Consider the following 27,101-nt stretch of genomic DNA (forward strand, 5'->3'; position numbering starts at 1 on the left):
TGTTAGCACGGCAAGCATGACGGGAACGCTGCGTGTTTATTTCAAGGAAGTGGTTGACAGTGTACACTTCCTTTCTGTTCGTTTTACAAATGATTACCTTGGTGAAATGAAAAGGAAAACATTGTATAGAGATGTATGCGACATTGTTTTCCCAGTGCCCTTATACAGAGCGATATACAGTGGAGGGCCAGGACAGGATGTACTTAAAAGAGTAAAACACATGCAGGTGGCACCAGGGGTAAAGACCTTCTTCTTTAAGCTACACACAGGAACGCTCTCCGTGAAGACGTTTCTGCAGGAACGGGGTTGTCTCGTACCTTGGGGGTCGCACTGCTTGATATGCAAGAAGCCCGAAAATATAGATCACGTTTTCCTACATTGCTGGGTGGCAGTGTTCTTCTGGGACGTCTTAAAGCGAACCCTGAAGAAAGAGCTACCGGTGGACCCCCAAGGTATCAGGTATCTGGCCATTAAAGATGAAGACGGGGTTCCATATGACTTTGTTATGTTGAATGCTCTACACTGTATATGGCAGGGTACCATTGCGATCCTGACGCTAGGCCAGGTCGTGCTTACTTCAAAGAATGTATGTCACGATTTATTGAAATGCAGAAAATAGAAGAATGTGTACCGGATTGGCTGTCGAGGCTAGAACCCCTGACAGCCATGAAGGAATTTTAGTTTGACAAAGCCAGTCCAATATGGACAGACGACTCTATTGTGCGGTTTCTTCCCTTACGCACCTTCCGTTGTTTTTTTTCTCCAATGGTTGGAATTTGTGATACATAAGTGTGTGCTAACTGTATCGTCTGAGTAATCTCGAAGACCGGCAGTAAATAAAAAAGAAAGCAGTCGTGGCCGAGTGGTTAAGGCGATGGACTCGAAATCCATTGGGGTTTCCACGCACAGGTTCGAATCCTGTCTGCTGCGTAGCGGTTTCTTTCGTTTCTGCTAGCCCTTCGTGAACGCGTATCATTGTGGCGCTGTAGCGGTGCATATACGCAGTCGTGGCCGAGATTCTACTACCGTTCGGTACGGACGTCGAATGTCGCGCTACGTAGGGCCGGTGTTTGCGGCTATCCGAAGCCGTGGAAACAGGATGCCTGGGTCCGTTGAACCGGAATACCACGTTCTTTTGCCGTTTTGTGCAGTTTTTCTTCACGGCGACGTGAAAGCGAGACCATTCCGTGTCGAAGATTTTCGCGACACGCTGGCTCATCTGAAATTGCTCCCCTTGGTAGTCGCCTTGGGGGCTTTCCAGATGAACCACGTCTGGGCGGTGACGTTCGATAGTGCAGAGGCGACAAAGAAAATGCTGAAGTATACGGAAGTTCAAGTCAAGGAACGACGATGTTTGGTTGTGGATCCACACAACCGGGATGTCCGGGTCAAACTCCACTGGTTGCTGCACAATGTGCACGACGAAGACGTACACGCGGCGTTTGCTCCATACGGGAAAGTCAACGACGTCTAGAAAGAGCAATGGCGTGTACCAGGCATCACGGTCAAGGGGCCGTCTATGCGTACGGTGACCCTCAAGCTGAAGCCAGGCGTGACACTTGACGATCTACCGCATCAGCTAGGAGTAGCAGGCATAATGGCGTAAGTGGTCGTGCCAGGTCGTGCTCCAATGTGTCTTCGATGCAACCGTACGGGGCACATCAGGCGCGAGTGCCGCGTGCCACGTTGCTCTGTGTGTCAACGCTTCGGCCATGAAGAAAATCAGTGCGTGCGCACGTATGCAAACGTTGTGGGCCCACCAAGAATTGAGGAAGTCGTGAACGAGCACCTCATGGACGAAGTTCACGCAGAGGAAAGTGCCAGTGCGTCGAGACCATCTCTGCCGCCACTTTCAAAGAAAGACCCAGCCACAAATTCTACGAAACGAGATGGTTGCGAGTGAAGCCATACCGACATCTGGCAAGCCTACATCAGATAAGGACGCTAAAACAAGTAATGACACAAGTACAAGCAAGAAACCCTCCGTAGCAACGAGTGAGGACGATTCAAGCGTAATGGACACTACGGAAACCAGCAAAGCAGCGGCAGCGGCCAAAAGAACGCACGAAGAAAGTGCCGGCGAAGAGCAGAAGGCGAGCACTCAATCTGGACATTATTGCTGTACAAGAGACAAAGATTGAAACTGAGGAAGGGACCGAACGCCTCGTCCAAACGTTCGTCTAGATATTATGTGTGCGTTTCTCATGCTGTTGGTAGAGCAGGGGGCTGTGTGCTCTTTCTACGCAATAATATTGTTATAAATGTGGAAAATGTATTTAGTGATGATGCCGGGCGTATTATAATGTGCGATTTTATGTTTTGCAATCTCAAGTTCCGCGTTATCTGTGTTCACGCGCCGAACAGAACAGCCGAGTGTAGGGTTTTTTTTTTGAAAGCGTGGAATGTCACTTGAAGTGTGAGAGAACCATGGTCATGATGGGAGACTTCAATTGTGTCTGCAAAGTGGAAGACAGAGCCCGTAGTCTGTCTGGTCTGGAAGGCAGTGCGCTTCTCTTGGCAGCACTCGTTCAAGAACATAATTTCGAGGATATAGGCGACGTTTTAGCCAATAATGATACACTCATTGTTCACTAATGTTCACTCATTTTCAAGGGGACAGCCATGCCAGACTAGATCGTGTCTATGTTTCTGGGGAAGCGTCGCCATTGTGCAGTGATTATGAAGTCAAACATGTTTATTTTAGCGACCACAGTTTTGTCCGTTTTTCGCTTGGTCAAAAGAAGCCGTCAAGTTTCAACTGGGGTCTTTGGAAATTCAATGAAGAATTGCTGCAGGACGAAATATTTAAAAAATTCAAGATAGCATTCAAGAGCTGTTATCGGGTGATCTCAGTGACTGCACGGAAAGGTGGCAGTGTTTTAAGCAAGAAACAAAGTTAATAGCCATAGAAAGGTCCAGCGTTTTACACCACCAAGAAAAAAAAGAAAAGAAATAGAATTACAAAGTGAGCTCAACTTTTATTTAAGCATGGAAAGCATCCGTCCTGGTTGTTTCGCTAAAGAAATAAAGCGAACGAAAGCACAGTTGGAACTTGTCGATAAGGAAAAATATCGCTGCGCAATCATTCGCGCACGCGCAGAACATCTATGGTGCGGAGAACAACCTACAAAGCGCTCGTTTTCGGATGAAAAAAGTTATGCTACACTTAAGGAGATAAATGCGATAACATACCGAAATGAAATAGTACGTGATAAGAAAACCATCCAACTTGCCTTTGTAGAATAATAAAGCGAACTCTTAGGACATGAAACGCAATGCGAACAGGGGTTCGAAAATGAATTCTTACTCCTTTTGCCAAGTCTAGATGATGAACAACGAAATAGAATAGAAATTCCAATAAGCATCAAGGAAATAGAGCAGGCTATAGATGACCTGAGCCCTGGGAAAACGCCAGGACCTGATGGACTGAGTGGATCATTCTATAAAGCTTTCAAAACAGATATAGCTGCAGCTCTTTATTACGTTATCACAGAAGCCTATGAAAAGCGGGTACTGCCAGCGTCGTTTCGCGAGAGTCATATTGTCCTGATACCCAAAACTACCGATCCCTCATCACTCCTATCCGTGTGAGCCTACCGACCAATCAGCTTAACAAACTCAGGCTATAAGATGTACACTAAAGTTTTGGGCAGAAGGCTACAGAGTATAATAACACGATGGATAGGGCCGCATCAAACATGTGGCATTAAGGGGAGGTCAATAACTACAAACGTACACGTAGCAAGAACAGTACTTCAGCATTGTGACGACTTTTCTGGTAGGGTGGCCATGTTACAATTGCACCTAGAAAAAGGGTTCGATAGAGTGACACACACAATTCTTTTCAATGTTTTGGAGCGCGTCAATCTGGGAACAATCTTAACAGAAGGGATCAGAATGTGCTATGCAGACGTTTCCTTAAAGGTAATCGTTGATAGAACACTCTCTCCCAGCGTTGCCGTCAGGTCTTCCGTAAGACAGGGATGTGGTTTATCGCCTCTACTGTTTGCCCTATATCTCGAGCCACTGTGTCTAAAGATAATAAAAGAGAGCGATGTCCGGGGTTTTAGGGTCGGTTACAGTGAGGTAAAATTGTTAGCATACGCGGATGACGTCGCTGCTTTTTGTGATGACTAGCAAAATGTAAGCAATACCGTTAATGTTGTGACAAAGTATTGTAAAATGACGGGGAGTGCAATTAATTGGGGCAAGTCGATTGGGATATGGTATGGACAATGGGAAGACACACCTTCACTTTTGAAAAAATGCAGTGGAGAATATGCCTACCAAGTACCTTGGGGTACTTCTGCAACACCACCAGGACACCAAAGATTATTGGCAAGGATTGGTCGAAGAAATTAAGGCGAAAACGGCAAGGCTGGGAGGAAAGAACAATCAATATTCACAAAAGCAACAGTGTGTAATGTGTTTTTAGTGGCCAAAATTTGGTATGTTTTACAAGCATTGTGCGCATCAAGAGTCAGCATACAAAGAATACACCGGCAGTTTGCCATCTTCATTTGGGGTTCCGTATGGGAGCGCTCTAGTCGCACTAATTTGTTCAGAACAGTGAAAGGTGGAGGCCTAGGGTTGGTTCATCTCTATTTAAGACAAGTCGTGTCGAGATTTTTGTTCCTACGTGATCAGAAAGATACATTCTTGTGCACAGTCATTCAAAGACGTTTGAGCAACGCGTTGCCTCAATTCGTTGTGTCCTCCGATTACAGCACAGGACCTAGGCTCAGAGGCTTCCTGCGAGAAGTCGTATTGGCCTTTGACTTCCTACATACGCGCTTTTCATTGAATTACCTTGCATCTGTTAAACGGAAAAGACTGTACAAAGATTTACTTGATGTATCATTGCCAGTGCCTGTCTATCGTTCAATGTATCGAGTTGAATCCAGAGGAAGAAATGTGCTCAAGCGAGTGAAGCGGATGCCGATACGGTCATCCGCAAAAACCTTTTTCTTCCATTTACACAGTGGAACGCTCCCAGTGAAGCTATGGCTAAGAGAAAGGGGAATCTTTGTGCAGTGGTCTGTAAACTGCTCAAGATGCAGGCAACCAGAGACGATTGAGCATATCTTTCTTGATTGTTCAGATGAAATGTTCTTGTGGGACATCCTACAAAGAACGTTGAAAAAGAATTACCGATAACACATTACGGCATCCGCCTCTTGCCAACTGAGAACGCAGATATGCCATGTGACATGTTTATGGCAATATGTTTACATAGCCTGTGGAAAACAAGAATGGATAAGCGTCATGAGAGGCTTGTTATTCATCCTGCGAGAGAGCATTTCATTGAAAGCGTGCTATATCTGCGTGAAGCTCATAAAACGAGAACAGAATCACCCAAATGGATGCATATATTGGATGAACTAGCGGTGATCAAGTGTTTTTAACGATTCGCAAGGGCCCAAGACGGTCATTGCTTTTACCATTATGAAGTGTATGTGTTTATGTCGTATGTGTACGTCGAAGACCGGCAATAAAGAAAATATAGCAGTCGTGGCCGAGTGGTTAAGGCGATGGACTAGAAATCCATTGGGGTTTCCCCGCACTGGTTCGAATCCTGTCGGCTGCGTAGCGGTTTCTTTTGTTACTGCCAGCCCTTCGTGAACGCGTATCAATGTGGCGCAGTAGCGCGGCGGTGCATATACGCAGTCCTGGCCGAGGGGTTAAGGCGATGGACTCGAAATCCATCGGGGTGTCCCCGCACAGGTTCGAATCATGTCGGCTGCGTTGCGGTTTCTTTTGTTTCTGTCAGCCCTTCGTGAACGCGTATCAATGTGGCGCAGTAGCGCGGCGGTGCATATACGCAGTCGTGGCCGAGTGGTTAAGGCGATGGACTAGAAATCCGTTGGGGTTTCCCCGCACAGGTTCGAATCCTATCGGCTGCGTAGCGGTTTCTTTTGTTTCTGCTAGCCCTTCGTGAACGCGTATCAATGTGGCGCAGTAGCGCTGCGGTGCATATGCGCAGTCGTGGCCGAGTGATTCTACTTCCGTCTGTCGAAGAGAGCGGACTTGGTTATCATGTGCTCCGATAGGGCGGTGTTTGTGGCAATGAATAGCCGCGGTAACAGGAAGGCGGTGCCTGGTGAACATGAGGATTACGAGGTAATCTTGCCCACAGGTCGTACAGTTTTGAATACCATATTTTTACATGCCGACATTCGGGCCTGGCTTTATCGAGTTGAAGACTTCAGGGATACGTTGGACCTTCTGGCATTGCTCCCTGAGGTGCTAGCCTTGGGCGCGTACCAGATGAGTCACGTATGGGCCGTCACGTTCAAGAATGCGGAAGGCGTGAAGAAGGCTCTCACCATCGGTGAAATGAAGGTGAAGGGTCGCCGCTGCGTTGTAGTTGACCCGGCGAATCAAGCCCGGCGCCTGAAGGTGCACTGGCTGCTTTTCAATGTTCCCGATGAAGATGTACGTGCTGCACTAGCCATGTTCGGGACGGTAACAGATGTCGTGAAAGAAAAGTGGCGTGTGAATGGCATCCACGAGAAGAGTACGACGACGCGGACGGTGAACATTAAGCTCCATGCAGGCGTCAAGGTTGACGACCTCCCACATCACCTTCGTGTTGGTGGGGAACTGGCGTTGCTAATTGCGCCAGGAAGAGCAGCAGTGTGTTTGCGGTGTCACACCGCGGGACATGTACGACGCGACTGCCGTGTCCCTCGATGTGCTCGGCGCCGTCGTTTTGGGAATGACGCGAGTTCGTGTGTAAAAACGTACGCAAGTGTAACAGGGCCAGTTGGAAAAACTGACGCAGCAGAGCTCGTCAAGGACGAAGCCGACGGGGAAGAAGCTGCAGGAACGTCGAGTCAAGTGACTCAAAAGGAGATGCGACCAGCAGACACGCCCTCGTATCCGCAAGAAAACGAGCAGCAAGGAGACCATAGCCTTGTAGAAAAGCCCGACGTGACGGAAGTGCCTGAAAAGACAAGCGTGGGCGCACAATACGGTGAACCTTCAAAGGATCCAGCGAGCCAACACACGGAAAGCAAGGACGTCACGGTACAATCCACCGGAGGCGCAGTCGGCAAACGAGGACGCGAAGCCACAACGGACGAGGCGGACAGACAAGACATCGTTGGATCTGTGGAACCACCAACGAAAACGGTGGTGACTCGACGCGCGTCATTGAAGCCCAAGCCCAACGTTCCACCAGACAGAAAAGCGGTGTTGAAACCGTCAACGTAGCCGCGAGCTTTGACGCTCGGCGGTTCCTTAGGGACTACGTCGATGGACATCAACCATAGAATAAGGACAATGATTGGAGCCTTCTGCCGTGCAACCGAAGCCGAAGGTCGAGGATTGCAGGCATCGGGAATAGGTTTGCTTCTTGGAAATAAGCTGCGGGTTTTCTGGTATGCCTGCGCTCACGAGGTATGCACCATGGCGTATATGTAATTTTAATATATGGCGAGAAATCTCAGCACAGCACTAAAAATTGCGACTATCAATGTTCGAGGCTTAAATGTTAGAGAGAAACAATATCAGCTAAGTCGCCTTTTCTTGGAGAACGACTTGGACGTAGTAGCTGTACAAGAGACGAAAATAGATAGCGAGGAAGAAACTGACCGCATGGTGCTGCCTTTCCGTGCAAGGTACGATGTTTGTGTTTCTCATGCTTTCGGCACGTCAGGCGAATGTGCCATTTTCCTTAGAAAGAATTCATGAATAGTTGTTAAGACCGTGCTTGTGTGCCAAAGTGGTAGATTTGTTTTAGTGGATTTTCTTATGCCCGAGCCTTGCTGGCGAATAATCTGCCTATATGCGCCGAACGCCGAAAATGAACGAGACGTGTTTTTTGAACGGCTCGAGCAGTACCTGATATGTGAAAGACAAATAATTATGCTTGGAGATTTTAATTGTGTTTGCTTAGTAGCTGATCGAGTGAAAAATGTCCCACTAAGGGATAAGAGTGCCGCACGATTGATTGCAATGGTGCAAGGTCGTAATCTGGAAGATATAGGAAATATATTAACTAATGGGACGCAGCCAGTCTTTACACAGTACCAGCCTGCGAGCCACGCGAGACTGGATAGGGTATACGTTTCATTGCATTTAGTAGCGGCGTGCCATAGTTATGCCGTTAAACATGTGTTATTCAGCGACCATTGTTTGGTGTCAGTCACAATTGGGACGCAGAAAGAGGCCTCGCGCTTTAATTGGAATATGTGGTATTTAATGACAAGCTGCTGCATAATGAATCATTCGTAGAGTGCGTAAAGGAAAAGTACCAACAGCTATTGGAGAGACATGATGACGTGGTAGAACGGTGGGAGCTTTTTAAAGATGAAATAAAGATTTGTGCAATAGAAAAAGCGAGTTTAATGAAATACGAAGAAAGGAAAAAGCAGAAAGAAATACAAAGAGAATTGGATTTTATGTACAGAGTGGAAGCCGATAGGCCTGGTACATTCACAAAGCAGATCAATGAACTTAAAAGCCAACTGGAGCTTATCGACGAAGATAAGTACAGAGGAGCGGTTATCCGAGCAAGAGCCGAAAAGCTATGGCTCGGCAAAACGCCCGCAAAGCGAGCCTTTGCAGATGAAAAAGCTTACGCTAGGCAAAACGTAATACGGAAAATAAGTTATAAGAATGAAGTCACTGACGAACAAGCAAAAATAGAGAGAGCGTTTTTAGAGCACTATAGCGAATTTTTTCGAAGAAGTTCCGACGACCCGGAAGAGTTCGAACGAGAGTTCTATGCCAGCATGACAAAACTAGATGATGTTGACCACGAATGTCTGGAAGAACCGATCAGCCGGAAAGAAGTTGAAGAGGCCATTGACGATTTAGCCCGAGGGAAGTTTCCTGGACCTGACGGGTTGGGAGCGGCCTTCTATAAGGCCTTCAAAGAAGATGTGAGCGTAATCTTGCATCAGGTAACTGCTGAAGCATGTAAACGAAGATATGCACCCCCGTCCTTTGGCCGGTCGCATAGAGTGCTCATTCCCAAAACGGGAGACCCAGGGAAATTGCTGCCAGTAGGGTCTTACCGCCCAATAGCATTGACTAACGTTGATTATAAAATATTTACTAAAATCTTGGCAAAGAGGTTACAGCGAGTTATAACACGAATTGAAGGACCACATCAGACATGCGGAAACAAAGGTAGATCAATCTACACAAATATTCATGTTGCACGAACAATTCTGGAATGTTGCGATGCGTGGGGCGAGCACGTAACAATGCTGTAGCTTGACCAACAAAAAGCGTTTGATCGTGTATCCCACAAAATCTTTTTTACAGTTCTTGATTATGTAAATGTTCGTTTTGTGCTTTTAGATGGAGTTAGGATGTGTTATGTTAACTGTACCGCTAATCTTATAATAAATTAGGATGTAAGTGAGAGCTTTCACGTACGCTCAAGTGTGCGCCACTTCAAGGATGCCCTTGAAGTCCCTTTATTATTTGCGTCATACCTTGAGCCATTCTGCAGAAAAAATTATTTATAAAAACAGTATTATAGGTTTTCGTTTGGAGTCAGCGGAAGTAAAACTGCTAACATATGCGGATGATATTGCTTTGTTCTGTAGCGATAAGGGGAGTGTCGCGACCGCGGTAACGGACGTCTTATAGTTCTGTAAAATGACGGGTGGCGTCATAAACTTTGATAAGTGCCTGGCAATATGGCATGGAACATGGGAAATCGCCCCACCTATTTTTGTGAATGTGAAGTGGACTGTTGCGCCGACAAAGTATCTTGGGGTGCCGTTTGAGCACTACAAGGAGACTGCGGGATTCTGGGAAGACGAAACAAAGAAAGTGCAAGAAAAAACAGTTAAATGGGGTGGCCGTAGTCTTTCAATGTTTGCCCGCGCGACGGTCTGTAATTTATTCGCCGTTGCAAAAGTGTGCTATGTATTGCAAGCATTGTCTATGACTAGATTGCACGTGCAGCGTTTGCATAGGGTACTGGCAGTGTACGTATGGGGGTCAACGTGGGAGCGAACCAGTCGAACAAATTTATTTCGATCCGTCAAAACAGGAGGGCTTGGGAAAAAGACCCTTTCCTCATTAATGTGATGCAACTGAGTCTAGGTACGGCTCTTCCTGAATTCACTGTATCTAGTTGTTTAGTAAAAAGTGGACCTATGAGCGGATTTCTCAAAGAAGTGATATGGGCATTTCGGTTTCTCAAGGTACGCTTTTCAATGGAATACCTCAGTCACGTTCCTAAAAAACGTCTGTATAAAGATTTAATTGATGTAGTACTGCCAGTACCACTGTACAGATCGATGTTCAGTTTAGGTACTGAAAGAAATGTGCTGAAAAGGGTAAAACGTATGCCTGTCAGACCATCGGCAAAGTCTTTCCTTTTTCAACTACATTCCAATACACTACCAGTAAAACCGTGGCTTCAGGAAAGATCTATTTCATTCCCTGGTCTCTAGACTGTTTACTATGCCATCAGCAAGAAACAATTGAACACATATCATAGACTGCAGGGACGCCTTGTTTCACTGGGACGTCCTGCAGAGAACTATAGAGAAAGACTTGCCGATAACACCCTATGGCATCCGTTTTCTCCCAACGGAAAACGAAGGAGGAGTGCCTTACGAGATGTTTATGTTATTAGGGTTGCACAGCCTGAGGCGCACGCGCATGGCCGTTAGACATGCGGATGTACATGCTCGAAGTACTCGTGAATATTTTATTGGAAGTGTCTGTTACATAAAAGAAGTCTACGATGCTCAAAATGAGAAACCAGACTGGATTAGATTATTGAACGGGCTTGCTAAACTGTGGCGTTTTTAAAGCCACGCGCACACCAAAGACTGGTGGCCCTTTTACCATTTGTAAAGTTTGCATATTTTGTATGTACCATGAAAACGGTAATAAAGAAAAAAAAAAGCGCAGTCGTGGTCAAGTGGTTAAGGCGATGGGCTAGAAATCCATTGGGGTTTCCCCGCGCAGGTTGGAATCCTGTCGGCTGCATAGCGGTTTCTTTTGTTTCTGGCAGCCCTTCGTGAACGCGTATCATTGTGGCGCAGTAGCGCTGCAGTGTATGTTCGCAGTCGTGGCCGAGTGATTCTGCTTCCGGCTCCCGAGCTGAACGGATCGTAGGATCATGGGCTCCAATACAGCGGCATATGCGGCTGTTAGCCGCGGCAACAGGCTTTCGGCGGAAGTGGATAAGGATTACTAGATTATTTTGCCTCGGCTACCAACAGGACGCATCGTTTTAAACACAGTTTTCTTGCACGGCGACGCTCGTGTTCGCCCGTTCCGTGTAGATTTCCGGGACGCACTTCAAGCTGTTGGTATGCTCTCTGGCGTCGTCGCCCTTGGAGCGTACCAGATCAACCATGTATGAGCGGTAACGATGAAGACCCCCGAGGGTGCTCAAAAGCTGGCGGTACTAAAGGAGCTTCAGGTGAAGGGGCGTCGCTGCCTGGTCATCGACCCCAAGGAACAACAGGTGAAGCTTCGTATCCACTGGCTTCTGCATGGGGTGTATGACGAAGATGTAAAGACCTCGCTGGCGCCTTTTGGCAAAGTAATCGAAGTGACCCGCGAGCGCTGGCGAGTGGATGGCGTTTCCGACAAGGGCTCGATGACCCGAGCAGTGCTGCTGCAGCTGAAGGCTGGAATGAAAGTCGACGACCTGCCCCACCAGATCCGCGTCGCCGGCGAGCTTGCGCTGGTGGTAGCCCCAGGTCGCCCCTTGCAGTGCCTGCACTGCCGGGGCTCTGGCCACGTTCGTCGTGAATGCAAGGTTGCTCGCGGTGCAGGCTTTTTGGACACAACGACGCGGACTGTGTGCGTTCATACGCAGAAGCCGCGGCTTCGGCGGAGAGCGAGCCGTCGACGTTAGACCACGTGATGGACGTGACCGAGGCGGAGGAAGCGGCCACGGGAACTGGAAACGGCAAAGTGGCGGCAGAAACTGGTGGGACGACCAAGCAGGCCGAAGGAGGACGGAATAATATCCCTCCCCCCAAGGAACCAGCAGCTACAGTCGAGAGCGTGAGGACGGCCCAGCAAGAAAATGAGAGCCACCACCCAGCATCGGATGCAACGCAGGCAGAGGCGGACGACAACGCGACCCCTGCTAGCGCCCGCGTCGAAGGCGTCTCGGCACCGGTCAAGAGATCCGTGCAGCCCGAGGAGAAAGTCGACAGAAAAGCCAGCGGTGACTCGGAGCCACCGCCCGCCAAGACGCATTCTGGAAGGCGCTCCAACCTCAAGCTTAAGCCGAACCTGGAGGCCGACCGTATGCCCACCGTGAAGCCGACCAAAGACGAACTCGTGCGACGGCCACCGGATGGCCACGGAGGTGTCTAGCGGTCAACTAGACGTTAAGGTGAGCACCATTCTCAGGGCCTTCCCCGCTCCGGGTTAGACAAGTAATGGTTACCAACCCGTCGCTTAGTCTATGCACGCTAAACGTTCGAGGTGTGGCCGCCAAAAGGAAACAGAGTCACGTTTACAGACTACTAGTGGACCACGACCTCGACGTTTTAGCAGTGCAAGAAACCAAGGTAGACGGCGAGGAGGAGACCGGGAGCATTGTGCGAAGGTTCACGTATAACTACTATACAGTAGTGAGCCACGCCTTAGGGACTTCGGCGGGGTGCCAGTTGTTTGTGAGGAAGCTCCCTGGTCTTGTCATAGGTTACTTCTCGTGCACTTGTAGTCGACTTGTCTTTTGTGACTTCAGCTATTTCAATGTCCCATGGCGCGTGTTTTGCGTTGATGCGCCTAATATTGTCTAAGAGAGGGCTAATTTCTTTTTAAGTTTAAAGCATCATTTCCGTGTGCACAAAATGGTAGCCTGTGTAGGGGATTTTAACTGCGTATTGAACGCCGTGGATAGATCTACGCGACGCGTAGTGTATGACAAAAGCAGCGATATCCTGACGCAGACTATACATGAATTCGAATTAGAAGATGTCGCTGAGTGTTTTCGGGCTGACCGAGAAGTCAGATATACTTATTTCCGGGGCACAAGCCGCGCTCGGTTGGACCGTGTTTATCTGTCATATGATTTATGAGAAAAATGCCAGTGCTATGCAGTTACTGCGGTATCCTTTTCTGACCACTGCCTGGTAAAATGCAGGGTGGGCCGCAAAAAAGAACGAAAGGAATTCGTCTGGGCTCTGTGGAAACTGAATACTGAGCTGCTACCGGACGAGACTTTTAACGAAAAGGTAGTGACCGCTATTAATTCTTTTGGAAAAGACAGTTTTATGAAATTTGGCGGGGAATGGGAGTTGCTGAAGCAAACAATAAAAATGAAGGCAATTGAAAGAAGCACCGTACTGCGATATGAAGAGAAGGCCAGAGAACAAGATTTTAATTAAAAACATTGCTGGAAAAATTGGCGACGCTGGAATGCATGCAACCGGGCGCTTATCAAGACGATATGCGCGCTGTTAAGAAAAATGTCGAAGTGTTCGACGAAGAGTGCTATCGAGCCGCGCTCTTGCGTGCTAGAGCAGAAAGACTAACATGCGGGGAAACGCCAACGAAAAGAGCACTGGCGCTAGAAAAAAACACATTCCAGACGTAAGCAAATTGAGGCCATTGAATATGAAGGGCTGGTATTAACCGATAAAAATTACATAGGGCGTGCGTTCTTTGAACATTACCAAAAGCTTTTTGCATTCAGGCATGTCAACACGCATGGTTTCAAGCATCTATTTTTTCAGCGAATGCCTCAGCTTTCGAATGAAGTTAAAGAAGCGTTACAAGGGCCAATCACAGAACATGAAGTGGTGAAGGCCATAGAAGACCTGAACCCTGGCAAGTCACCAGGTCCAGACGGTCTTTGTGCCGCTTGGTACAAATTCTTTAAAGGCCTGCTTGCTTCTATCTTAACCGCAGTTTTCAATCAAGCATCTGAACTGAAAATATTTCCACCATCCTTTGGCCAGTCCCATACAGTACTAATACCTAAAACAGCAGAGGCCGAAAAGCTCAAGCAACTTTCCTCCTACATACCCATAGCGCTTACTAACTGCGACTACAAAATATTGATGAAGGTGCTGGCACGGCGGGTGCAGTCAGTTATTAAGGAAGTAGTCGGCCCACAGCAGACGTGTGGCATTCGCCGTTGAACCATTTTCACTAACATCCATAAGATGAAGTGTGTGTTGGAGTGTTGTGACGCCATGTGTGATGCAGTAGCGATCCTCCAGCTTGACGTGGAGAAAGCGTTTGATTGCGTTTCTCACGAGATATTGTCCATCATCCTTGAACATGTTAATTTTGGCCATATAATCATTGAGGGGGTGACCATGGCGTACCGGAGTTGCTATACCAGACTTATAATTAATCAGACGTTGGGGGCCCCCATTAACGTGAGGCCAGGGTTGTCCACTCAGTCCACTCCTGTTCTGTGTTTACATAGAAACTTTGTGCCAGTCCATCATCGAAAATGATGGCATTAAGCGGTTTCGTCTTCAATCAGCAGAGGTGAAGGTATTGGCATATGCTGACGATGTGGCTGTATGCTGTAAAGATACGCAAAGCGTATTGAACACTGTGAGTATCGTGAGAAAGTTGGTAACGTCACAAATAACTTTGTTAACTGGAAAAAATGTTTGGGGTTTTGGCATGGAACGTGGGCGTCTACACCAGACCACTTTTTAATCTTAAGCTGGGCCACGACGCCAGTTAGGTACCTTGGCGCACCTCTTGACGGCTACAGGGACAGTAGCGAGTACTGGAAGGAGCGGACAAAAAAATAAAAGAAAAAGCGGACCGATGGAACGCCAGCCACTTATCAATATTCGCGAGAGCTACAGCGTGCTTCATGTTCTTCGTGACAAAGGTCTGGTACGTAATGCAGGTCCTACAGTGCTCTCGGATTAATGTTCAGAAACTGCACCGCGTGTTCGCGGTATTCGTGTGGACATCAAGCTGGGAGCGATGCAGCCGAGGTGATCTCTTCCGGCGTGTGAAGGATGGCCGTCTGGGGTTGGCGCACCTCATCTTGCGTCAACTAGTGAACAGGTTCTTCTTTTTTCGAGATTCAAATGACCCATTTGTGCGCACCGCCAGCCAAATGAGGCTGTCAAGATCACTTCCTGATTTTGTTGTAGGTACAGAAATAATAACAGGACCACTCCGTGGTTTCTTTCGGGAAGTAGTTCAGAGTGTTTATTTTTTGCGAGTTTGTTTTTCAAATGCATATTTGTGGAGTGTAAAACGGGAAAAGTTATATCGGGATTTGTGTGACAGTGTTTTGCTTGTACCCATGTACAGTGCCGTGTACAGTGGAGGCCCAGGCCTAGACGTGTTCAAAAGAGTCAAGAAGATGCCAGTTCAACCGGCCACCAAATCTTTCTTCTTTTAATTACATACCGGTACTATACCCGTTAAAATATTTCTGGAACAACGTAGGTTCTACAAGCCATGGGGAACCAACCCACTGTCTTATATGTAAAACCCAGAACGCATAGATCATGCCTTCATCCACTGTTGGGAAGCGGTCTTTTTCTGGGACGTGTTGCAAAGGACCCTAAAAAAGAAGCTACCTATAGATCCACACGGAATCAGGTTTCTGCCAGTATACGACGACGAAGGTTTCCCGTACGACCTGATTATGCTTACGGGCCTCCACTGTTTATGGCGCGCAAGAATGGCGGGCTACCATTGTGACCCGGATACCCGACCGGCTCGTGTGTACTTCCGTGAATGTATGCAGCGGTATGTAGAAGTACAGAAGTTGAAACAGCCTGTTCCTGAGTGGCTGTCGAGGGTTGAACCCCTGACAGCACTTAAGGAATTTTAATAAGACAACGCCGTGCCAAAGTAGCGGACGGGAACGAATGTAAATATAACTGTACTTTCTTCGGTTTTTGTATTTATTCCTTTTTACTTGTTTGGTCTTTGTGTATATTATTTAAGGAACATGTGTTGTGACATGTCGAGGACTGGCAATAAAGAAAAAAAAGAGACGTCGGGGCCGAGTGGTTAAGGCGATGGACTCGAAATCCATTGGGGTTTCCCCGCACAGGTTCGAATCCTGTCGGCTGCGTAGCGGTATCTTTTGCTCCTGCCAGCCCTTCGTGAACTCGTATCACTGTGGCGCAGTAGAGCTGCGGTGCATATGCGCAGTCGTGGCCGTGTGGTTAAGGCGATGGACTCGAAATCCATTGGGGTTTCCCCGCACAGGTTCGAATCCTGTCGGCTGCGTAGCGGTTTCTTTTGTTTCTGCCAGCCCTTCGTGAACGCGTATCACTGTGGCGCAGTAGAGCTGCGGTGCATATGCGCAGTCGTGGCCGAGTGGTTAAGGCGATGGACTCGAAATCCATTGGGGTTTACCCGCACAGGTTCGAATCCTGTCGGCTGCGTAGCGGTGTCTTTTGTTTCTGCCAGCCCTTCGTGAACGCGTATCACGGTGGCGCAGTAGAGCTGCGGTGCATATGCGCAGTCGTGGCCGAGTGGTTAAGGCGATGGACTCGAAATCCATTGGGGTTTACCCGCACAGGTTCGAATCCTGTCGGCTGCGCAGCGGTTTCTTTTGTTTCTGCCAGCCCTTCGTGAACGCGTATCAATGTGGCGCAGTAGAGCTACGGTGCATATGCGCAGTCGTGGCCGAGTGGTTAAGGCGATGGACTCGAAATCCATTGGGGTTTCCCCGCACAGGTTCTAATCCTGTCGGCTGCGTAGCGGTTCCTTTTGCTCCTGCCAGCCCTTCGTGAACGCGTATCAATGTGGCGCAGTAGAGCTGCGGTGCATATGCGCAGTCGTGGCCGAGTGGTTAAGGCGATGGACTCGAAATCCATTGGGGTTTCCCCGCACAGGTTAGAATCCTGTCGGCTGCGTAGCGGTTTCTTTTGTTTTTGCCAGCCCTTCGTGAACGCGTATCAATGTGGCGCAGTAGAGCTACGGTGCATATGCGCAGTCGTGGCCGAGTGGTTAAGGCGATGGACTCGAAATCCATTGGGGTTTCCCCGCATAGATTCGAATGCTGTCGGCTGCGTAGCGGTTTCTTTTGCTCCTGCCAGCCCTTCGTGAATGCGTATCAATGTGGCGCAGTAGAGCTGCGGTGCATATGCGAAGTCGTGGCCGAGTGGTTGAGGCGATGGACTCGAAATCCATTGGGGTTTCCCCGCACAGGTTCGAATCCTGTCGGCTGCGTAGCGGTTTCTTTTGTTTCTGCCAGCCCTTCGTGAACGCGTATCAATGTGGCGCAGTAGAGCTGCGGTGCATATGCGCAGTCGTGGCCGAGTGGTTAAGGCGATGGATTCGAAATCCATTGGGGTTTACCCGCACAGGTTCGAATCCTGTCGGCTGCGCAGCGGTTTCTTTTGTTTCTGCCAGCCCTTCGTGAACGCGTATCAATGTGGCGCAGTAAAGCTACGGTGCATATGCGCAGTCGTGGCCGAGTGGTTAAGGCGATGGACTCGAAATCAATTGGGGTTTCCCCGCACAGGTTCGAATCCTGTCGGCTGCGTAGCGGTTTCTTTTGCTCCTGCCAGCCCTTCGTGAACGCGTATCAATGTGGCGCAGTAGAGCTACGGTGCATATGCGCAGTCGTGGCCGAGTGGTTAAGGCGACGGACTCGAAATCCATTGGGGTTTACCCGCACAGGTTCGAATCCTGTCGGCTGCGCAGCGGTTTCTTTTGTTTCTGCCAGCCCTTCGTGAACGCGTATCAATGTGGCGCAGTAAAGCTACGGTGCATATGCGCAGTCGTGGCCTAGTGGTTAAGGCGATGGACTCGAAATCAATTGGGGTTTCCCCGCACAGGTTCGAATCCTGTCGGCTGCGTAGCGGTTTCTTTTGTTTCTGCCAGCCCTTCGTGAACGCGTATCAATGTGGCGCAGTAGAGCTGCCGTGCATATGCGCAGTCGTGGCCGAGTGGTTAAGGCGATGGACTCGATATCCATTGGGGTTTCCCCGCATAGATTCGAATCCTGTCGGCTGCGTAGCGGTTTCTTTTGTTTCTGCCAGCCCTTCGTGAACGCGTATCAATGTGGCGCAGTAGAGCTACGGTGCATATGCGCAGTCGTGGCCGGCCGCGCTATCAGGCTTACGGAAACGTCTTCACAGGATTACCAGCTTGTTTTGCCGCATCTGCCATCAGGTATGACCGTGTGTAATACCGTGTTTTTGCACGGTGATTTGAAGGCCAGGCCCTATCGAGTCGAAGATTTTCGCGATGCGCTTGACCGTCATAAGCTGTTGCCGGAGGTGGTGGCCCTCGGGGCCTACCAGATGAACCATGTCTGGGCTATAACATTCAAGGACGAAGTCGGAAAAAAGAAGCTGCTGTCAGCGAAGGCCTTTAGTGTCAAAGAACACCGCTGCGTCGCCATTGACCCTTGCAACCAGGATATTAGAATGAAGCTGTTCTGGCTGCTTCACACGACTCCCGACGAGGACGTCAGAGCAGCCTTGGCGCCGTTCGGAACGGTGACCGAAATTTCCAGGGAGCGGTGGCGAGTACCAGGGTGCGGCGACAAAGGTTCTCACACGCGTCTGGTATCGTTACGGCTGAAGGCTGGTATGACCATGGAAGACATCCCGCATCAGCTACGAGTATCAGAGGACCATGCGCTCGTGATCGTTCCAGGCAGAGCTCCGCTCTGCCTCCGATGCTGCGGCACCGGCCATATACGGCGCGAGTGCCGTGTGCCACGCTGTGGGCTCTGTCGTCGTTTCGGCCACGACGAGACCCAGTGCGTGAGAAGCTACGCTAACGTGACCGGGTCTGGCCGGAGCGACGCGTTAGACGAGCACTTGATGGATCAAGCGGACGCGGAAGAGACTGCTGGAGCGAGCGGAGACCCACGAGGCACGGAAGAGAAGCCAGTGGTCATGGCAAGCGTCAAGTGCCAACCCAGAAAGGGCAGTAGCGAGGCGGTGGCCAAGAATGAAGTGCAAAGTGAACCGTCTGCAGAAAATTTTACGGTGCGTGAAAGTGAGGGGGACGCGGAGGCTGCCGAGGGCGTTCTGCGACAGGGCAACTCTGGCGCTGCCTTCATCGAAGAATCCGGCGAGAAAATGGACCAGGCCAGCGCCGTTTCAAAGAGACCTCGCGAAATACCCGATCAAGATGTCAGGCTTGAGCAAGACGACGGTGTCAGCAGCGAAGGGCCACCCACGAAGGCTTCCTCTTTCCGGCGGTCTACACTCAAGCCCAAGCCGAACGTTCCGCTACCCGCCGTGGTTGCTCAGTGGCTATGGTGTTGGGCTGCTGAGCACGAGGTCGCGGGATCGAATCCCGGCCACGGCGGCCGCATTTCGATGGGGGCGAAATGCGAAAACACCCGTGTGCTTAGATTTAGGTGCACGTTAAAGAACCCCAGGTGGTCGAAATTTCCGGAGTCCTCCACTACGGCGTGCCTCATAATCAGAAAGTGGTTTTGGCACGTAAAACCCCAAATATTATTATTATTATTAACGTTCCGCTCGAGAGGAGGCCGACGCGAGAACATCCACCTGAGGGGCGCCAGACGCCGACCAATCCGCCAGGTGGTCGGCAGACGCCGACCGTCCCACCAGACGGGCGACAGACGCCGACTGTCCCACCAGATAAGCGGACAACGCCGACAGTTCCCCCGCGGTAGTGGGGTGCTGTTCGGTAGAAGGCTCAGTAAGGACTAGGTGCTGCGGAACCTTTAAGTGAATGATGAGTAGCGCATTTGGTAACGTCATGCCGTCGCCGTATGAGACGGAGCTTATGATGGTGCAGGGTTTTTGTTTTTTGTAAGTTTGGCGGTCTTTGATTTCCGAAATGTATTGTAGTTTGTGCTTGCTCTTCTCTTTCAATGGCAAATAATCATGGAATAGCAATACGTATTGGCACGCTTAACGTACGAGGGTTAACGGCTAGACGGCGACAAGCACAATTAAGTCGCCTGATGCTGGAAAACGACATAGATATCCTTGCTGTTCAAGAAACTAAAATTGAAAGCGAAGAGCAAACGGACAAAATGGTTCAGGTTTTTAAATCCCGTTACAACACTTGTGTTTGTCATGGAGTAGGTAAGGCCGGTGGCTGTCTTTTATTTTTGCGTAATTCAATAGGTATTGTTGCGCAGAGTGTAATGTCGGCCCAAGATGGGCGATTGGTCCTATGTGATTTCTCTTTCAATAATATTGATTGGCGAATTGTCTGTGTGTACACTCCAAACAAAATTAGTGATAGGAAATTTTTTTTTAACTTTGTTGAGTCACACCTGACGTGTGAAAGAAATGTTGTTCTTCTTGGTGACTTCAATTGTGTTTGCATGTCCGAAGATAGGGTGCCCAGTAAAATAATACGGGATACAATTGCGCATCAACTCTGCGCAATCGTGGCAGACTATGATTTAGTAGACGTTGGAAGCATATTAAGCGGTAACAGTGTTGTTTTTACTCATTTCCAAGGGCAGAGTCACGCTCGACTAGATCGTTTGTACGTATCAGCAAACCTTGCGCGAACGGTCACTAGCTACGCAGTAAAGCACGTGAGCTTCAGTGATCACAGCCTAGTAACGTGTACATTGGGCACGAAACATAGAGGGTCTCACTTTAATTGGGAACTGTGGAAAATGAACGAAACGATCTTAAGTGATGAATGGTTTGTCAAAACAGTAAAAGGAAAAATTGACGTAATGCAAATAGATGCTACAACAAATTGGGCTGAGCTGTGGGAGCAGTTTAAAATTGAAGTGAAAATGAGTGCGATCGAGAGGGCTTGTGTGATGCGTCATAAAGCTAAACAAAGAGAGAAAGAACTGCAAAGCATGCTCGATTATTTTCTAAACGCGGAGTGCACAATACCGGGATTGTTTTCGAAACAGATTAGAGAAATTAAACGCGAACTTGAAAGGGTGGACGCTCAAATTTACGAAGGAGCCGCGATAAGAGCACGATCCGAGAGGCTGTGGCTGGGAGAGGCGCCAACTAAGCGCGCGCTCAGTGACGAAAAGGGTTACGCATCCAAAAACATAATAAAAGAAATTTTTTTTAACAACACAATGTCAAAAGACCCAGAAGTAATTGAAAAAGCTTTCGTTGAACACTACCGAGCGTTGCTCGGTAGGCAGGTGCCCGTAACAGAAGAGTTTGTGAACACCTTTGTAACACTTCTGCCAAAATTACAAGACGAAATAAAAGAGGGACTCGAGAGACCGATCTCTGCGAAAGAAATTACAGAAGCCATAGAAGACTTGGGTAAAGGAAAGGCGCCTGGACCAGACGGCCTAGGAGCAGCTTTCTATAAAACTTTCAAGGCCGAAATAAGCGAGATACTGCACTGTGTAATATCAGAAGCTCATGAAACTAAGCACTTGCCGCCATCATTCAGAAAAAGTCATGTTGTGCTTATACCGAAAACCACCGATACGGTAAAGCTGAAATCTGTCGCTGGATACAGGCCCATAAGTCTTACGAATTCGGATTATAAAATCTACATGAAGGTGCTCGGAAAAAGGATGCAGTCAGTTATTAAATCCATAGTAGGCCCACACCAAACATGCGGTATCAGGAATAGAACAATATTGTCGAATATTCACATCGCTAGGAGTATATTGGAATGCTGTGATGCGAACCTCGAATGTGTAGCAATGGTTCAGTTAGACCTAGAAAAAGCTTTTGACAGGGTTGCTCACAGCATACTTCTTGCCCCGCTAAAACACATTAATGTAGGCGAAGTGATTCAGGACGAAGTAGCCATGGCTTATGAGAACTGTTCCGCTCACCTTATAATCAATAAAGGACTCAGCGAAAATATACCAGTATTATCCAGTGTGCGCCAGGGGTGCCCTTTGTCGCCCTTACTTTTTGCGATTTTTCTTGAACCTTTCTGTTTGAAGGTACGAGAAAACGAAAACATTCGCGGCTACCGTCTTTTAACTCAGGAAGTAAAAATACTAGCTTACGCAGATGACATCGCACTTTTTTGCATTGACCAAGAGAGCATTCGGGAGGCAGTCAAGGATGCAAGAAAGTTTTGCAGTCTAACGGGGAGTGCCATAAGCTGGCCAAAAAGCTTAGGCTTCTGGCACGGTGAATGGGACAGCCGGCATGCAGTGTTAGAAACAGTACCGTTCACAGATACGCCAACCAGTTATCTTGGTGTTCCTTTAGAATACTATCGCGATACCACGACGCAATGGACTGAAGAAACTGAGCGGGCTAAAGCACAAACAACGAAGTGGGGAGGCAAGAATCTGTCAATATTCACGAGAGCCACTGTCTGCAATTTATTTCTTGTCGCTAAAGTGTTTTATATGTTGCAAGTTTTATGTATATCCCGAGTGTGTGTACAAAAGTTGCACAGGGTTTTTGCTATGTTCGTGTGGGGATCAGGATGGGAGCGCACGAGTCGTCTGAATCTGTTTCACGCTGTGCAGAAAGGAGGGTTGGGTTTGTCGCATTTATTTTTGAAACAAGTAGTGTCGCGTTTCATGTTCTTGCGCGACGAAAGCGATTGTTTTTTGCGGTGCGTTATCCAGACGCGATTAGGTGACGCACTGCCAGAATATGTTGTGACGTCGTATGGCATACGTCAAGTGGTTGTCCGAGGTTTTTTGTTTGAAGCGATAAGCTCTTTCCGTTTTCTAAAAGTACACTTTTCTTTGGAATACCTGAACACAGTCGCAAGAAAGCGATTATACCGAGATTTAGTTAATATCATGTGTCCAGTACCAATATACCGTGCAGTATATGCACTGGGGCGTGAGCAGAATGTCTTAAAAAGAGTTAAGAAAATGCCTGTAAGAGCAACAACAAAAACTTTTTTTTTCATGCTACACACTGGCACGCTTCCTGTCAAGCCATGGCTGCAGGAGAAGGGGATCTTTGTACCCTGGAGTGTGAATTGCCAGATATGTCAGAAACCGGAGACAATGGAGCATAGTTTTCTGGAGTGCAGGGACTCAGTCTTCCTTTGGGACATTCTACAAAGGACACTAAAAAAAGAATTTCCTTTAACACCTTTTGGAATCCGTTTTTTACCGTTTGAAGAGACAGAAGGCGTGCCATGTGATATGGTGATGTTACTCTGCATGCACAGCGTGTGGAAAACACGAATGGCGGTGCGTAATGAGGATGTTGACGCAAAACCGGCCAAAGAATATTTTGCTGAAAATGTATTGTACATTTGCGAAGCGTTTAAAGCGCTCAGCGAACCACCTGAGTGGTTAACAGCATTTGAACAGCTTGCAAACATTCAGCCTTCTTAAACCAAAATTAAACGACAAGGTACACCCGCACATTGAACTGTCTTTTTTGTTTTGTAATCGCAGCGGAGAATAGCTGTGAATCGTGTATTTGTTATAAAACAGGCAATAAAAAAAAAAACAGTCGTGGCCGAGTGGTTAAGGCGATGGACTTCAAATCCATTGGGGTCTCCCCGCACAGGTTCGAATCCTGTCGGCTGCGTAGCCGGGATTTTTTTTCTGGCAGCCGTTCCTGAGTGCGTATCATTGTGGCACAGAAGTGCGGGTGCTTATGTGTGCAGTAGTGGCCGAGTGGTTAAGGCGATGGACTTGAAATCCATTGGGGTCTCCCCGCACAGGTTCGAATCCTGTCGGCTGCGTATCGGGGATTTTTTTTTCTGGCAGCCGTTCCTGAGTGCGTATCATTGTGGCGCAGAAGTGCGGGTGCTTATGTGCGCAGTCGTGGCCGAGTGGTTAAGGCGATGGACTTGAAATCCCATGGGGTTTCCCCGCACAGGTTCGAATCATGTCGGCTGCGTAGCCGGGATTTTTTTTTTCTGGCAGCCATTCCCGAGTGCGTATTATTGTGGCGCAGAAGGACGGGTGCTTATGTGCGGAGTCGTGGGCGAGTCATTCTGCTTCCGGCTCCCGAGCTGAACGGATCGCGGGATCATGGGCTCCAATGGAGCGGCATATGCGGCTGTTAGCCGCGGCAACAGGCTTTCGACGGAAGAAGATAAAGATTACCAAATAATTTTGCCTCGCCTACCTACAGGACGTATTGTTTTGAACGCAGTTTTTTTGCACGGCGACGCTCGTGTTCGCCCGTTTCGTGTAGAAGATTTTCGAGACGCGCTTCAAGCTGTTGGTATGCTCTCTGGCGTCGTCGCCCTTGGAGCATACCAAATAAACCATGTATGGGCGGTGACGATGAAGACAGCCGAGGCTGCCGAAAAGGTGGCGGCCCTGAAGGAGCTGCAGGTGAAGGGGCGTCGCTGCCTGGTCATCGACCCCAAGGAACAACAGGTGAAGCTTCGTATCCACTGGCTTCTGCATGGGGTGGACGACGAAGACGTCAAGACCGCGCTGGCCTCCTTCGGCAAGGTGACGGAAGTGACCCGGGAGCGCTGGCGAGTGGATGGCGTTTCCGACAAGGGCTCGACGACCCGAGCAGTGCTGCTGCAGCTGAAGGCAGGAATGAAAGTCGACGACCTGCCCCACCAGATCCGCGTCGCCGGCGAGCTTGCGCTGGTGGTAGCCCCAGGACGTCCCATGCAGTGCCTGCGCTGCCGGGGCTCTGGCCACGTTCGTCGTGAATGCAAGGTTCCCCGTTGCTCGCGGTGCAGGCTTTTTGGACACAACGACGCGGACTGTGTGCATTCATACGCAGTAGCCGCGGGTTCGGCGGAGAGCGAGCCGTCGACGTTAGACCATGTAATGGACGTGACCGAGGCGGAGGAAGCGGCCACGGGAGCTGGAAACGGCAAAGTGGCGGCAGAAACCGGCGCGACGACCAAGCAAGCCGAATGAGGAAGGAATATCCCTCCCCCCAAAGAACCAGCAGCTACAGTCGAGAGCGTGAAGACGGCCCCGCAAGAAAACGAGAGCCACCAGCCAGCTACGGATGCAACGCAGGCAGAGGCGGACGACAACGCGAGCCCTGCTAGCGCCCGCGTCGAATCCGTCTCGGCACCGGTCAAGAGATCCCTGCAGCACGAGGAGAAAGTCGACGGAAAGGCCGGCGGTGACTCCGAGGCACCACCCGCTAAGACGATACCTGGAAGGCGCTCCACCCTCAAGCCTAAGCCGAACCTGGAGACTGACCGTAGGCTTACCCCGAAGCCGACCAAAGAGGAACCCGGGCGACGGCCGCCGGATGGCCACGGAGGCGTCTAGCGGTCAGCTAGACGTTAAGGTGAGCACCATGCTCCGGGCCTTCTCCCCTCCGGTTTTCACCAATAATGGCTACCAACCCGTCGCTTAGCCTCGGCACGCTAAACGTTCGAGGTCTGGCCGCCAAAAGGAAACAGAGTCAGGTTTACAGACTACTAGTGGACCACGACCTCGACGTTTTAGCCGTGCAAGAAACCAAGGTAGACGGCGAGGAGGAGACCGGGAGCATGGTGCAAAGGTTCACGTATAACTACTATACGGTAGTGAGCCACGCCTTAGGGACTTCGGCAGGGTGTGTGCTGTTCGTGAGGAAGCTCCCTGGTCTTGTTATAGATGGTTACTTCTCTTGTACTTCTGGTCGACTTGTCTTTTGTGACTTCAGCTATTGTAATGTCCAATGGCGCGTGTTTTGCATTTATGCGCCTAATACTGTGCAAGAGAGGGCAAATTTCTTTTTGAGTTTAAAGCATCATTTACATGTGCAAAAAATGATAGCCTGTGTAGGCGACTTCAACTGCGTATTGAAAGCTGAGGATAGGTCTACGCGTCGTGTAGTTTGTGACAGAAGTAGTGATATCCTGGCGCAGATCACACACGAATTCGAATTAGAAGATATCGCAGAATGTTTTCGCGGTCACGGAGACGTAAGCTACACTCACTTTCAGGGCACAAGTCACGCACGCTTAGACCGTATCTATCTTTCATATGATTTAGTTGAAAAATGCCAGTGCTACACAGTTACGGCCATATCATATTCTGACCACTGCCTGGTAAAATGCACGGTGGGCAGCAAGAAAGAACGAAAAAAGTTCGTCTGGGAACTGTGGAAATTGAATGCAGAGCTGTTACGGGATGAAACTTTTAACGAAAATGTAGTGGCTGCTCTGAATTCTTTTGGAACAGACAGACCTACGAAATTTGGTGAGGAATGGGAGTTGCTGAAGCAAAGCATTAAATTGAAGGCAATCGAAAGAAGTAGCGTACTGCGATATGAACAAAAGGCCAGAGAAAAGGATTTAACAACATTGCTAGAAAAATTTGCGAAGCTTGAATGCATGCAACCTGGCGCCTATCAACAAGATATGCGCGCCGTTAAGAAGAAGCTCGAGGTATTCGACGAAGATCGCTTCCGAGGTGCGCTAGTGCGCGCCAGAGCAGAAAGGCTATCATGCGGGGAAACGCCAACGAAAAGAGCACTGGGGTTAGAAAAAAAGCACTCGAGACGTAAGCAGATTGAGGCTATCGAATATGAAGGGGTGGTATTAACGGATAACAATAATATAGGGCGTGCTTTCTTTGAGCATTACAAAGAACTTTTTACATTCAGGCCTGTCAACATGCACGATTTCAAGAAATTATTTTTGCAACGAATCCCACAGCTGTCGAGTGAGGTTAAAGAAACCTTAGAACGACCATTAACAGAACATGAAGTGATGAAAGCCATCGAAGACCTGAATCCTGGGAAGTCGCCAGGTCCAGACGGTCTTTGTGCCGCATGGTTCAAATCGTTCAAAAGCCACCTAGCTCCTATCTTAACAGCAGTTTTCAATGAAGCATATGAACTGAAAATACTTCCACCATCCTTTGGCCAGTCCCATACAGTACTAATACCGAAAACAGAAGAGACCGAAAAGCTCAAGCAACTTTCCTCCTACAGACCCATAGCGCTTACTAACTGTGACTACAAAATATTGATGAAGGTGTTGGCACGACGGGTCCAGTCAGTTATTAAAGAAGTAGTCGGCCCACACCAGACGTGTGGTATTCGTGGAAGAACCATTTTCACTAACATCCATAAAATGAAGTGTGTGCTGGAGTGTTGCGACGCCATGTGCGACGCAGTAGCCATCCTCCAGCTAGACTTGGAGAAGGCGTTTGATTGTGTTTCTCACGACATATTGCTTACCATCCTTGAACACGTTAATTTTGGCCACATAATCACTGAAGGGGTGACCATGGCGTACCGGAGCTGCTATACCAGACTTATAATTAATCAGATGTTGGGGGCCCCCATTAACGTGAAGCGCTCCGTTCGCCAGGGTTGTCCACTCAGTCCACTCCTGTTTTGTGTCTA

At 48.8% G+C, this 27,101-nt stretch overlaps 12 non-coding genes across 12 annotated transcripts; all 12 read left to right on the forward strand.

Moving 5' to 3' along the window:
- The first annotated feature begins 5,505 nt into the window (after window positions 1-5,505).
- On the forward strand, window positions 5,506-5,587 carry TRNAS-AGA (transfer RNA serine (anticodon AGA)). Its single transcript has one exon. It is a non-coding gene; the product is annotated as a tRNA-Ser (tRNA).
- Window positions 5,588-16,091: 10,504 nt separating this feature from the next.
- Window positions 16,092-16,173, forward strand: TRNAS-CGA (transfer RNA serine (anticodon CGA)). Its single transcript has one exon. It is a non-coding gene; the product is annotated as a tRNA-Ser (tRNA).
- Window positions 16,174-16,249: 76 nt separating this feature from the next.
- On the forward strand, window positions 16,250-16,331 carry TRNAS-CGA (transfer RNA serine (anticodon CGA)). The gene has a single exon. It is a non-coding gene; the product is annotated as a tRNA-Ser (tRNA).
- Window positions 16,332-16,407: 76 nt separating this feature from the next.
- On the forward strand, window positions 16,408-16,489 carry TRNAS-CGA (transfer RNA serine (anticodon CGA)). Its single transcript has one exon. It is a non-coding gene; the product is annotated as a tRNA-Ser (tRNA).
- Window positions 16,490-16,565: 76 nt separating this feature from the next.
- Window positions 16,566-16,647, forward strand: TRNAS-CGA (transfer RNA serine (anticodon CGA)). The gene has a single exon. It is a non-coding gene; the product is annotated as a tRNA-Ser (tRNA).
- A 76-nt stretch (window positions 16,648-16,723) lies between these two features.
- Window positions 16,724-16,805, forward strand: TRNAS-CGA (transfer RNA serine (anticodon CGA)). Its single transcript has one exon. It is a non-coding gene; the product is annotated as a tRNA-Ser (tRNA).
- A 392-nt stretch (window positions 16,806-17,197) lies between these two features.
- Window positions 17,198-17,279, forward strand: TRNAS-CGA (transfer RNA serine (anticodon CGA)). Its single transcript has one exon. It is a non-coding gene; the product is annotated as a tRNA-Ser (tRNA).
- Window positions 17,280-17,355: 76 nt separating this feature from the next.
- On the forward strand, window positions 17,356-17,437 carry TRNAS-CGA (transfer RNA serine (anticodon CGA)). The gene has a single exon. It is a non-coding gene; the product is annotated as a tRNA-Ser (tRNA).
- A 76-nt stretch (window positions 17,438-17,513) lies between these two features.
- Window positions 17,514-17,595, forward strand: TRNAS-CGA (transfer RNA serine (anticodon CGA)). The gene has a single exon. It is a non-coding gene; the product is annotated as a tRNA-Ser (tRNA).
- Window positions 17,596-17,671: 76 nt separating this feature from the next.
- TRNAS-CGA (transfer RNA serine (anticodon CGA)) lies at window positions 17,672-17,753 on the forward strand. The gene has a single exon. It is a non-coding gene; the product is annotated as a tRNA-Ser (tRNA).
- Window positions 17,754-23,432: 5,679 nt separating this feature from the next.
- Window positions 23,433-23,514, forward strand: TRNAS-UGA (transfer RNA serine (anticodon UGA)). Its single transcript has one exon. It is a non-coding gene; the product is annotated as a tRNA-Ser (tRNA).
- A 76-nt stretch (window positions 23,515-23,590) lies between these two features.
- TRNAS-UGA (transfer RNA serine (anticodon UGA)) lies at window positions 23,591-23,672 on the forward strand. The gene has a single exon. It is a non-coding gene; the product is annotated as a tRNA-Ser (tRNA).
- The last annotated feature ends 3,429 nt before the right edge of the window (window positions 23,673-27,101 follow it).

This window comes from Dermacentor variabilis, unplaced genomic scaffold (assembly GCF_050947875.1).
Source record: "Dermacentor variabilis isolate Ectoservices unplaced genomic scaffold, ASM5094787v1 scaffold_18, whole genome shotgun sequence".
Classification (NCBI taxonomy): Eukaryota; Metazoa; Arthropoda; class Arachnida; order Ixodida; family Ixodidae; genus Dermacentor; species Dermacentor variabilis.